The sequence below is a fragment of the Schistosoma mansoni genome (genome assembly GCF_000237925.1).
Source record: "Schistosoma mansoni, WGS project CABG00000000 data, supercontig 0097, strain Puerto Rico, whole genome shotgun sequence".
Taxonomy (NCBI): domain Eukaryota; kingdom Metazoa; phylum Platyhelminthes; class Trematoda; order Strigeidida; family Schistosomatidae; genus Schistosoma; species Schistosoma mansoni.
Window position 1 is genome coordinate 158,016 of NW_017386031.1, and position 12,896 is coordinate 170,911.

The window sequence follows — 12,896 nt, forward strand, 5'->3', positions numbered from 1 at the left end:
CTACAGAATTGGAGACCTCGCCGTACGAGCACGACGCTACAGAATTGGAGACCTCGCCGTACGAGCACGACGCTACAGAATTGGATACCTCGCTGAACGAGGACGACGCAACAGAAACTCGATCATTTGTTTGTAATTGCTGCTGGAGTAAATCTCTTTACGAGATGGGTATAACTTCCCAGCTTGATTAGTTTCTAACTAACAGCGCCTTCTCTATTGAAGGGTACTAATTCATTCAATCAATCAAACAAATAATCAGTAATCTTGATTCAAAGTTCGTTTCTACCTTACCGTTTGACCATCACCCATCGGACATTACCAAATACTTGAAAACTTACTAAAACAACGTGGAGCAAGTGCAAAAGAAATCTATTGATATGTACCAGCTTGCGACAAAGATATTGAGCTCTGGATATACCGTCCATCGGATAGTTTGACCGCATAGTTTTTGTTGTCGTTGTGAACTACATCGATAGCGCTTACTTCAAATAAGCGTGTTTGTAGCCACTCAAACTCTGCTCATAGTTTCGACTTCAAGATTTTCCTAATCTGAGACTTACTTTATTGCTGTTCATCCATTTTCTTCCTTAATGTATGTAAGTGCAGTATATGCACTTCCTGGTTCTTCGACTCAACTTATTTGTTCTTTTTTCCAGCTCCTCCGACTCACCCTACTCTGCATCCTCCTCTAAAACATAAACTACCTTCTGCCTAGAAGCGAACTGCTACATGTTTTTTTGATACGGTTGCATAACAGTCACTTTCAGAGTCTGCTATCTTATTGTACTCGCTTAGATTACGGTTCACTTGTATGGCAAGCTGACTACAGACCATGTAATTGTTTGAATATAATACAGCTTGCCTGTTGGTTATGACTAGCTTACTGTAAGTTGCGAATCGATATGAATGCCAATCTGTTGGAAATTTCTTAGGATCATTAAACTACCTCTGACATATCTAAAAGACGGCTCAATCAAGTGAGAGATATCTAACACCATAAAGAATCCAATTAATGACTATAGTCTCTGAAAAGCGCAACAAAAGCTCAGTTAGCCACCTGCTAATTATTTTAAGTGCCTTTGCGATATCCACCTTTCACCCGGCACCCATTAACTATCTAGCAATGGGAAGTATGATCATTTTTCTTTAGACATAGGTTTCGAGGACTGTGTTCTAAAAACACTGGAGGCGCACTTCTCTCAGTCCTGTATGTGTGAATTGACGAATAAATTCGAAAGTAGCCTCAAAAAGGTATTAGCTCTCTTTAACAGATTTAAAGACGATTCAGTATTGTTTGTTAAAATCATTTTAGCTTCTCGGGATTGTTTTAGTTCTTTTACTGACCTAACCTATCTACACATGAAAAAAGTGTTCTTAACCTCTTCACTGTATTAAAGTAACCATAATCACATACTTTCACCTCTTAAATAATCTTCGACTGTTCACCAACATTTACTCATCACGTTGATTTTATCGGAACTGTGTGGTAGTGACAACACTTAATCAGTGATTATTTAAAAATTCATTTGTTAGACTGAAATAATCTCACAATATCTAAAGCGTAGTTATACTTTTCGGTTTACCAAAAAGTACTTAATTAGTGCGGTATTTATACTCGCATGTGAGTCACAGACGCATTACGATAGACCAAGAAGTCGATTTCTAATTAACAGGTCTTATTTTAAAGCCAGTTTTCTGCCTGTCACATATATGTATCAGTTTAAATTTTCATATTTCACATCAGTAAATAGAACAAAAGAGAAAGAGGGAGAACGTGGAGATCAGATGTAGATAAGGTGTAATAAAACAAAATAAATCTAGTAAATGTAGTCCAAAAAGAGGAAATAGAAGTTAGGAAATAAGAAGCATGAATGAACACTAAACTCAGGACTAAAAGAGATACAGAAAATGAATGTATTCCTGCAATACAACTGATCGTAGTATTTTTTACGTGTAATCTTCAACCATAGATTATTAAATTTTCAAAGATTTCCACGAAGAACTTCGTGTCCATCAATATACTTAAGATTTCTGTTCAGTTACTTCATGTATTTAATGTTATGTCTTCATTTGACTGACGCTGATTTAATTCCAACGTATTTCTACATAATCGAACTCTGTGAGCCAAGATGTTTTATTTTAGCGCCTAATTAAAAAATTATCATCACTGGTATTTGACACTTTATGAGGTTTGGTTCCAGTGGACTAATTTGCAAAACTCTGTTTTCCCAATAATTCAGTTATTTTGTTACTATTGAGGGTTTATGTAGGTTTATGAATTTCTATAGTTTCTATCACGAGCTTATCTTTTCTATACAACCATCAAAAATCAGGAAACATTGGAAAGTTGTCACGTTTTAGTATGGGATTCCTTCATTGTGCACATCCATAACCGCACTAGAATGCATCGAACCTAAGACTTGCAATCCTCTGGTGAGCTCTTAACTTCTACACCTTTGGGTCGGCGTCTGATAGTGTACATGTACAACTTTAATCAGTCCCCGATAATGCAAGGTCACCCACCATTACTTTCAGTGAGGAATATATTCACTATTTGAATTTGTTATATAGTAATCTTCTTCTTGCACGTCTAAATCCGTTCATACTAACACTTAACAGATCCAATGTAAAGGGGGACTAATCTGTGAAAATTAATTTCCTCTTGGTTGGTGTCATTTTGTTTTCCTACTACATATGAGACGAACATATCACTGATAATTGTTGAGGAGTTTCAATAAGCCGCAAGTTATACATTTGCATCTTTACTTTAAATTGATCACTAAAAGATTAATTATGACAGTAGAAAGAAAAACTCAATAGAAAGCTATATATTTTGATGAAGGTTCAAACATAGAGCCCAACTAAATAATATGTATAACTGTTAGTAGATTTGCAGTGAAAGTAATCAAACTTATGGGGACAAAACATGCTGTGGATAGAATGAATAGGGTTTCAAGTTTCTTCAGTTAATAGGTCAATTTAGAGAACACAATATAAAGTTGCTTAAACTAAGGACCAGATTGCAACTTAGTCAATAGAATTTGATTAACTTTACTGCTAGAAAGTACCTCATATTTCAGTAGGACTTCACTCAAAATATTATAATAGGTTTACTTGTTATAATATAACCTGAGTTTGTTGTACTTAGTGATAGTGATTATTCATCACTCTCATAATATATATGACAAATTTAAGCCTGTATACCATATAATAGACAATGAATACTTAGAATCATGAATCTTGATTCCAACGGTGTGGATACTCAACTGAAATTCATCATTCACTCTACACTTTCTTGAAATTGACTATTATGATAAAAGTCCCCCAATACCCTGGTACGGCCGAGAGTGGGGAGAGTCCACTTTCCTTCTCGAAATGCTCTCACATGGACACGCGTATATAGCCTCTACCAGGGAAGTCCTACTCACTGCCTCCTCGTAGCAATACTGTTGTTTACGAAATTGAGAGGACAAAAAGCGAATGTTCGGCGCTTTAACCGGGTTGGTGGAAACGGAAAGTTCACCTAGGGTAGTTGGAAAACCCTGATTCCAAACCAATGGTGCACATGGGTTACAGTATCCTGAGAGAACAAATGGTGTATGAATCAATCGTTGTTCACCGGCTACCATGAGACTGCATCTCCTGACGACGCTCCACTGCCTTGTGGATCAGACCTTCAGGTCGAAGGCTCCGGGTGTGGTCCCCTAAGAAAACCACCTGTTTCAGTTCGGGCACGTGGGCAGTATCACAGTCCTCACACAAATCAAATGAGATTTGTGTGATGCATATATATGTGGTACTCCTTTGTATCAATCTTAGATAAACTGTTACATAATATCCTTATTATTGTCATCCACTTTACTTAGCAGATCTAAATGCTTACCTCTGTGTTTTCTTTTATAGATTCATAAACAAGCAAGCAAACAAACAACGATTATGTGATCTATGTAATCAATCAATGATTACTGATAATCATATCAAATTAAAATTATCCAATTGTTCTTGTGATATATGTCAATGTTTTAATAATAAATTACAAAGCAAACCATATACTCATATGAAATGTAAATTAAATGACAGAGTTAAATTATGGAATAAATATGATGGAATTGTAAAATTTATTGGTCCTATACAATTTAAACATAATATTAATATACTACTTGTTGGTATTGAATTAGATTCATATAGTAAGTAGTATGATTAGTATATGTTTCTTTTTTATATAAACAACAACAAAGAAAGATATTTCAATGATTGAGATCATGAATCAGTTGGAGCTAGCCCACCATGGAAAACCTGGAAGTACTGGGCGGCCGTCTCGTCCTATTGTGGGACTCCTCAGAGGCAGTGAGCATCCACGATCCTGCCTCGCGAGATTCGAACCCAGGACCTATCAGTCTCGTTTGCGAGCGCTTAATCTTTAGATTACTGAGCTGGACAGCATCCAATAGTGTTAATGTGTAACTTCAACCGATCCACGAAATTGTGGGACACATCCACCATTGTCTTTAGTGATTTACTATCTCACAACAGACCCGCACTGCTGAGGAGTCCCACGATAGGATGAGACGGCCGTGAAGTGCTTCCATTTGTTTTATTTTATTTAAACACATAAATATTGGTACAAAGTGCACCAGATATATGTGCACCACACAAATCTCATTTGATTTGTGTGAGGGCTGTGATAATGTCCAGGTGCCCAAACTGAAGCAGGTGGTTTTCTTAGGGGGCCACACCCGAAGCCTTTGACCTGAAGGTCTAATCCACAAGGCAGTGGAGCATCGTAAGGAGATGCAGTCTCATGGTAGCCGGTGAACAACGATTGATTCATACACCATTTGTTCCCTCAGGATACTGGAGCTCATGATTCCAGGTTTTCCATGATCGTCTAGCTTCAATTAACTCATGATCTCAACTATTGAAATTACTATAATACACACAAAACCCCTTCTGATCCTAAAAAAACATATTCTTTACACTTCTATTCCCTTAAAAAATCAATTTATTTATAGTTTCTAGATGTACATTAAATAATTACAATCTTTATTGTGATCAAATGAAACGTATTCTTGTACCGTCAACATTCTTTACATTATTATCACCGGGGAGACGTGGTCATCCACAAATTAAAAATTTTACAATGAATCCAAATTATAAATTAATACAGAAAAATCGTGAACTTTATAAAACTATGTGAGTTATAAATTCAACTTAGTATTGTTTTGTTTGAATCTTCCCATTGATGTGTTAGGACTGCAACTGGTCAGTCTCTAATTGGCATATGTACATACTGTGCGTATTGCTGCCTCGATATGGCCTTAATTCACAAGCATTGTAAGCAAAGATGGATAGTGGCTAGCAGGACTTAGTGGATAACGCGATGGCGTTTGAAGCGAATGGTACTGGATTGGAGTCTCAGAGTGAACATCAACTCTGAGATGCAGTTATACCCAGGTGACGAGTCCCAAATAGGACGAAACACGCGTCCTGGATTCCCCAGCTAGCCACTATTCATCTTTGCTTACTATGTAAGTTATAATTGATTATTATTTGATGAGATTATAATTGATGAATAAACCTTTGATTGATGTTAAATTGATTATGAGAGTATCCATCTTGTTATATCCTAGTGATAATGAAAGTAGGGGTAACTCCCAAGACCTACTAATGGACGATTGTTCTATATATATTCTTATGGTTTAACTATTGAGTAACTAGATTGTTTATATCTATATTCATCTTATTATAAGCTTCATTTTGACCCATGGATTATTATTATACGATTTACTGTCCCTAAATTCTATTCCGTTTATTGATTATTGCATCCCACATTCACAGCCACATTTGGCCTGATCTTGTACAAATATTATTTTCTATTTTATGGTGTGATGTGGTCTGTCTGTTTGATATATAAAGCGAGTATGCTTGAGATAAGTGATTCGCATAGCAGAAGCTGTAATTGGTGTTCTGGACTCAATTGGAAGGGCTAGGCAGACAATGGACTAACAAGGATGTTAGACTGTTCATACCGGTCGAACGTCATTGATTTGGTACAGTGTTAAGATTAGATAAGTCGTATTTCGATTAATGAATAATTCACGTGATCAAAAGCCGGACATAAAATCATAACGAATTGGCAACGGCCTTCTTTTATAAAGTCACAATACATCTAATAACTAGGATTAAATGAGTGTTATAAACCCATGTGTAAGGAATTAGAATTATCATTTACAGTTGATGATTGAAGTTAATCATTAGATTTACAGTTTTCATCACAAACTGACATCAACTATAATGCTGAAACTCTATATAGCCAAAAATTTGAGATCTGCTATCTTATGCCTAGTTGGTAAGCAAAGATAGATAGTGGCTAGCAGTAGAATCCAGTTTGACGCGCATTTGGTCCTATTTGGGACTCGCCAGCTGGATGTACCTGCATCTCAGAGTTGATGTTCACTCTGGGACTCCAACCCAGTACCTTTCGCTTCAAACGCCATCGCGTTATCCACTCGGCCACTGAGTCCTGATAAGCACTTGCTTGTGCGGTGGGGCGAAATTATACCTAGTTGGTTTGTTTAGAAATGATAGTCTCACCGATTGTTTCTTCTTTTCTGCTTCATAGTGATCCAATATTGTATCAGTTGATATTTCAAAGATAAATTATTACAATGATAGAAAGTGTCTATGTTAAAGGTAAGAATGAAAGTGTTCGGCATTAAAAGAAAATTGTTTTTTTGTTTTAATTTTTTGCGACTACTTATTAGTAACTATTCATGATTGAACTCAAAACTTACGGATTATTACGTTAGAATAATCCAGTATTTGATGTTTTTTTTAATTTTTTGGCTAGTACTAAAATATTGTGAATATTATTGCATACCTCTTTAGTATTAGAAGAATCTATCTCAAATCTATATAAGCAAAGATGAATAGTGGCTATTAGTGAAATCTAGGACGTAAGTTTCGTCCTATTTGGGGCTCAACAACTGGATGTACCTGCATCTCAGAGTTGATGTTCACTTTGGGACTCGAACCCAGTACCGTTCACTTCAAACGCCATCACGTTATTCACTTAGGTAGTGAGTCCTGATAGCCACTTGCTTTCACAATAGGATGAAGTTTAAATTCACTCGTTGTTACTTACTTGTATATTCCCTTTGTTATTTAGGACTGCAATTAGGACTAATAGATTGGATTCTTAAATAACAGTGGGAAGATACAAGTAAACAACACCAAGTGAATTTATATTTCAAGGCTAGCTAATAGTATTAGGTTAGGTGGAATACAGATAAGATCATAGCTAATTAAGAATGATGAATAAACTGAAATAAAGAATAGAAGAAAAGTGCCAAAGTATGAAGAAAAGTCGTGTAGAAAATGATACTTTAAATATTATGATTCTTGAGTTTGTAGATGGTGTCGAGTCTTGATTGACTATGATCACCACTACAATAAGATTACGCGCCTAAAAACGACTTGGTCCCTTTGATAACTCGCAAACCAGAAGACTGTAACTGGTCCAGATAGAGTATATTTATTGGCGATCTCGTGGTATCGAAAGAATACAGAGATATGCCAACGAGTACAGGCAATAATGACAGAGCGTAAGAAAGTTCGAGGGGGCAAGATGGACACCTGAACGAAAAATGACTTTGATACAGTTAAACAGCAATGAGTACGGCAAAACAATCATTGGGATAATTGGTTATTATAAAAATTGTTTCCATTACACCAATCGCGTTCTCGTCGAGAAAAACAGGTCACTACAAGTTAATGCCAATGCAATTTCAGAATAACAACATGTACGTTTGAATCGATGGAACTCTTCATTTTAGAGAAAGCTTGGATGAAATGGCTTACCATTAATTGGAATGAGCCAGATGCATTTATTCTTTCGCTGCTACGTTCTATGTTGTTCACAATTTACTGACTAACTAAAATGTTTTTCGATGAAAGTCTGGTACATAGTCACTGTTTTGGAAATTGGTGAACTTGGCTGTAGGCTTTCTGGTTAGTTGCACTACAAAATTCAACTAACATGTTTGCTTAAAGTGTTATTAGCTTTAAGTCATTGTCTTCGACATGGACTCGTCTACTCTTCTTGTTGTTAAATTTCTTGATCTGTTTCCGTTACATGATCTATTCGTTTTAGATCTTTCGACTTTACCTTCGTCACTTCTCTTGATGTGTAGTCAGGCACCTGTAATAGATGTTAGTTTTACAGTTCCATGTTGTTCTATCTGTTAAGTATATCAACATATAAATCGATATATGAAATTACGAGAAAAGTCAACTGGGACCCAAATGTACCTATTCGTTAAAACCCTTGATAGTGCCCGGAAAACGTTTTCAGGTACTAGAAAATGCTGAAAATATTTTGACAAGCCAGAACTCTTTAGAAGCTTCGAAAAGAAATTTATAAAACTGCTAATCAAACTTTCTTTGTCATTGACTGGATAGTTACTGATTTTGTTGCCACTGTTGACATGTTCCACTAAAGATTCTAGAGTTTTGAAAGTGTATGTAAACCGTTAAATTCTTTTGTTTTCTATACAGTGTTCATAAGCAGAAAATACTTAGGAACCAGGTAATGGTAATGGAAAACCTGGAAGCGCTGTATTGACAGTCGTTTCATCTTATTATGGGACTCCTCAGTGGCAGTGCGCTTCCAGGTTTTCCATGGTAGTCTAGCTTGAATTGATTTATGATCTCAACTATATTATATATTATGAGTTAATTTTGTACTATTGTGATGTATGCTATTTATATCGACATAAGTAGTATATAATACTAGTCAGGAATAGAATGTTTGGCAGCGGAAAGTCAAGAAGGAAAGAACGAGAACAGAAAGCAATGGGTATGGAAGTGAAGGAACAGTGAAGTCTGAGACAATTGACTGTATGGTTATCAGATTTTACAAAGATGTTCTGTAATTTGGTGTTCAAACACATCCGATTGTCCCCATCTGTGTTCTCATTTATTACACTATAACTTTCTAAGAAAATGTTATCCATATACATCCAGCTTATTTAGATATACTTGTAATTTTTCAGTAGTATATCGGTGGTCTGTCGATTAAGGGCTCTGGCTCGAGACTGGTATGTCCTGGGTTCGAACCTCGCGAGTATGGGATCGTGGATGTGCACTGCTGAGGAGTCCCATAATAGGACGAAACGGCCGTCAAGTGCTTCTAGGTTTTCGATGGTGGTCTAGCTTCAATCGACTCATGATTTCAACTTTGAAGTATATATATTTATTTACTCATTACATCATAGTTATTATTATATGATGTTCTTATATGTAGATCAAGAATATATGAAAGGATCCAAGTATCGTCTGTTCAGTATTCATTTGGGGGCATTAAATAATCATAAATGCTGTAATACATATTCTGTATAAATATACATATTAGAAAAAGAAAAGCTGTAATGTTTCATGACCTTTATTTACGTGATTAAGTTTTTGTTTTTTTTGTTTTCTTATGTGAATTACATTGCCAAAATAAGTTAATTAAGTCAAGGTTTCTTTGGTAATGGCTCGATATCTGTCACCAGTTAGATCGTATAAGTGATTGTTGTCAAAATATACATCCTAGCCCTTAAATACCCCGGTACGACCGAGAGTGGGGAGAGTCTGCTCTCCCTCTCGAAATGCTCCCACATGGCTACGCGTATATAGCCTCTGACAAGGAAAGTCCTACTCACTGCCTTCTCGTGTCATTACTGTTGTTTATGAAATTGAGGGGAAAAAACGAATGTTAGCGGGTTGGTGGACACGGCGCGTCCACCTCGGAGAGTAGGAAAATCCTGATTCCAAACCAATGGTGCACATGGGTTACAGTATCCTGAGGGAACAAATGGCGGATGAATCGATCGTTGGTCACCGGCTATCATCGGACTGCATCTCCTGATGTTGCTCCACTAACTTGTGGATCAGACCTTTAGGTCAAAGGCTCCGAGTGTGGTCCCCTAAGAAAAGCACCTGCTTCAGTTTTGGCACCTAGACAGTATCACAGTCCTCACACAAATCAAATGAGATTTGTGTGTCGCATATATATCTGGTGCTTCCTTGTACCAATATTTATGTGTTTAAATAAATAAATAAATAATCGACTTAACTTGAGTTGATGGATAACAACGTAATTAAAATCATTCAAATACGCGAAAGGATGTTCAATACGTATATTTTGTACATTCACTGATGTGGATAGGAGATGAAAGAGATGAAACGAATAAAAGAGAGCGAAGCCAAACGACACACAGTGGAAAAGGCATGTAAGTCAACTTCATTTAATCAAGGATTAGTCAACATTCGTAGTCAAACAGAAATAAGTTACAGACATATGATGAATAGGATAGGAAGTGTACATGCATAAGCTCGTATAAAAACAGTTGAGGTTTGATAAGTGAATAATTAACAAAGTCGAAACGTGACTCAAGAAGAATGAATAGATTGACCTGTCCAGAAGCTAGAATAAAGGTATATAGCCTTAACATAGCAACCGACACTTACTTATTTACTTACTTACGCCTGTTACCCCTCGTCGAGGAGCATAGGCCGCTCACCAGCATTCTCCATCCAACTCTGTCCTGAGCCTTCCTTTCCAGTTCTTTCCACTTGTTATTCATCCTTTTCATATCTGCTTCTATTTCCCTACGTAATGTGTTCTTCGGCCTTCCTCTTTTCCGCTTCCTTTCAGGATTACAAGTTAGGGATTGCCTTGTAATACACATTGGTGATTTCCTTAATGTATGTCCAATCCACTTCCAACGTCTTTTCCTAATTTCCTCTTCAGCTGGAAGCTGGTTTGTCCTCTCCCATAAAACGCTGTTGCTGATAGTATCCGGCCAATGAATGTTGAGTATTTTGCGAAGACAACTGTTTATAAATACTTGTACCTTCCTGATAATGGTCGTAGTAGTTTTCCATGTTTCAGCTCGGTACAGTAGAACTGTCTTGACGTTCGTATTGAAGATTCTCACTTTGAAATTAGTTGAAAGTTGTTTTGAGTTCCGGCTACTGCCGGTCCCAATCCCGGGTAAAGGAGGAGGGTTGGGTATGGGGTTAGCGACCCTATCCCGTAGAAAACCAACTCGCTAAAAAAACGCTAACCAGCAACCGACACTACACTCTGTTTAATTATGTTAGATACTTCGATAATGACTGTATATATATATATATATATATCCAGTCTGTTCTTTTTTTAAATAACCAGAACATAATCGTACAGGAGTTTGTAATGATTTCAATTCCCTGTATTCTGATAATGCATATTATTAGATTCTTATTGACTCTCTGTCACAATGTACAAACATGAATGACTGTTAACTTTCTTTAACAGGATACCATTATATCTATGTATATATATATGTATTGAAGATATCCTGCTAGTATTACTCAACATATTCGAAAAATAGCGCTTTCATAAAGTTAAGAGAACTGATGTGAACAGTGAAACAAGAAGCCTTTTACAAACTACGGAAGCTATTTTTGGGGACGTTCTTTCATTTCATTCAAACCTTGTATGACAGTAACATTTACTTTTGTCCCTAATCTATTCTACAGATCATAAGCTTTCGTTTGATGTGTGGTTCACTGTCATAACCTTTTCTGTTCCAAAGCTATTGTAATTTAGACGTAACCTTTTGTACTCTATTTTAATACTCTAATCCCTCAGTTTTGAACATCATTGTATTTTCCTAATTATTGTACGTTGTAATCGGGTTAGTCATCTATATTATTCATGTATCTTTTTACACTAATCTAAATTCGGAATTCGGGTACCAGATCGGACTTTGGAATAAAGCAAGTAGTGTTCCAATTGTCTTGTTAGCCAATCAGATGAATAAATAGTTTTCTTCTCTCTACCCCGACTTCGAACTCACGCATACTAGCCTCAATGTTAAACCAGTGTCAGCCTATCGTGTCAAGGTCTTAATCTACATTAGATAAGTTATCCTCGGCACGAAAGTGGGTAGACATATCAAGGACGTAACAAGAACCTTCGAATATGATGAGACTTCTTGAAAAATCGAACGAACAAAGCACCTTATCATAAACCGTACCTGAGACGAAAAGAAATTCAAATTACTTACATACTTACTTACGCCTGTTACCCCCAATGGAGCATAGGCCACCGACAAGCATTCTCCAACTCACTCTATCGAAATAAATATGACCTATAGTCTGCATTTAGTGTAAGATTCTTCTCAATGCTCTAAATACATCGTAAGTGTCTCTGGAAGGTTAATTCACTTATCTGATAGGGATTTTAAGATACCTTCATTGACCGGCTAAGACAAAATATGATTAAAGTCAAACCTTAATAGGCGTATGTTTTGAAACAAGAGTGTAGATATCTGTTAGACATAGCTAAGATTATTAGTAAAATAAGCTGAGATCATTTGAAGATAATTTTTACTATCAAGGTATTTTTGTGTACTATAACCCTCTTACAATTAAGGCTTATATGAACTCATTTCTGTAATGGGATTAACAGTTATTTTCATAGTTGAAATCATGAGTTAATTGAAGCTAGACCATCATAGAAAACCTGGAAGCACTGTATTGACGGCCGTTTCGTCCTATTGTGGGACTCCTCAGCTTCCAGGTTTTCCTTGGTGGTCTAGCTTCAATTGACTCACGCCTGAAACTATGAAAATACTAAATTTCCATAAAACCCCTTCTGATGTTAACAATTATGCTGTTAATATATTCAATACAATTATTTAGACGAATCCTATTATGTTATTGTAAGGATTGCTTGTTGGCAAACTCAAGGAAGCCTCAAGAAGCCCAGAAAGAGCCGAAGACATTCCATCCAATCATTGCCAGAAGAACATTCTAGAATGTCGACGTGTAGCTCCGCTATTGAATGAATAAGATGGCCCCCCTAT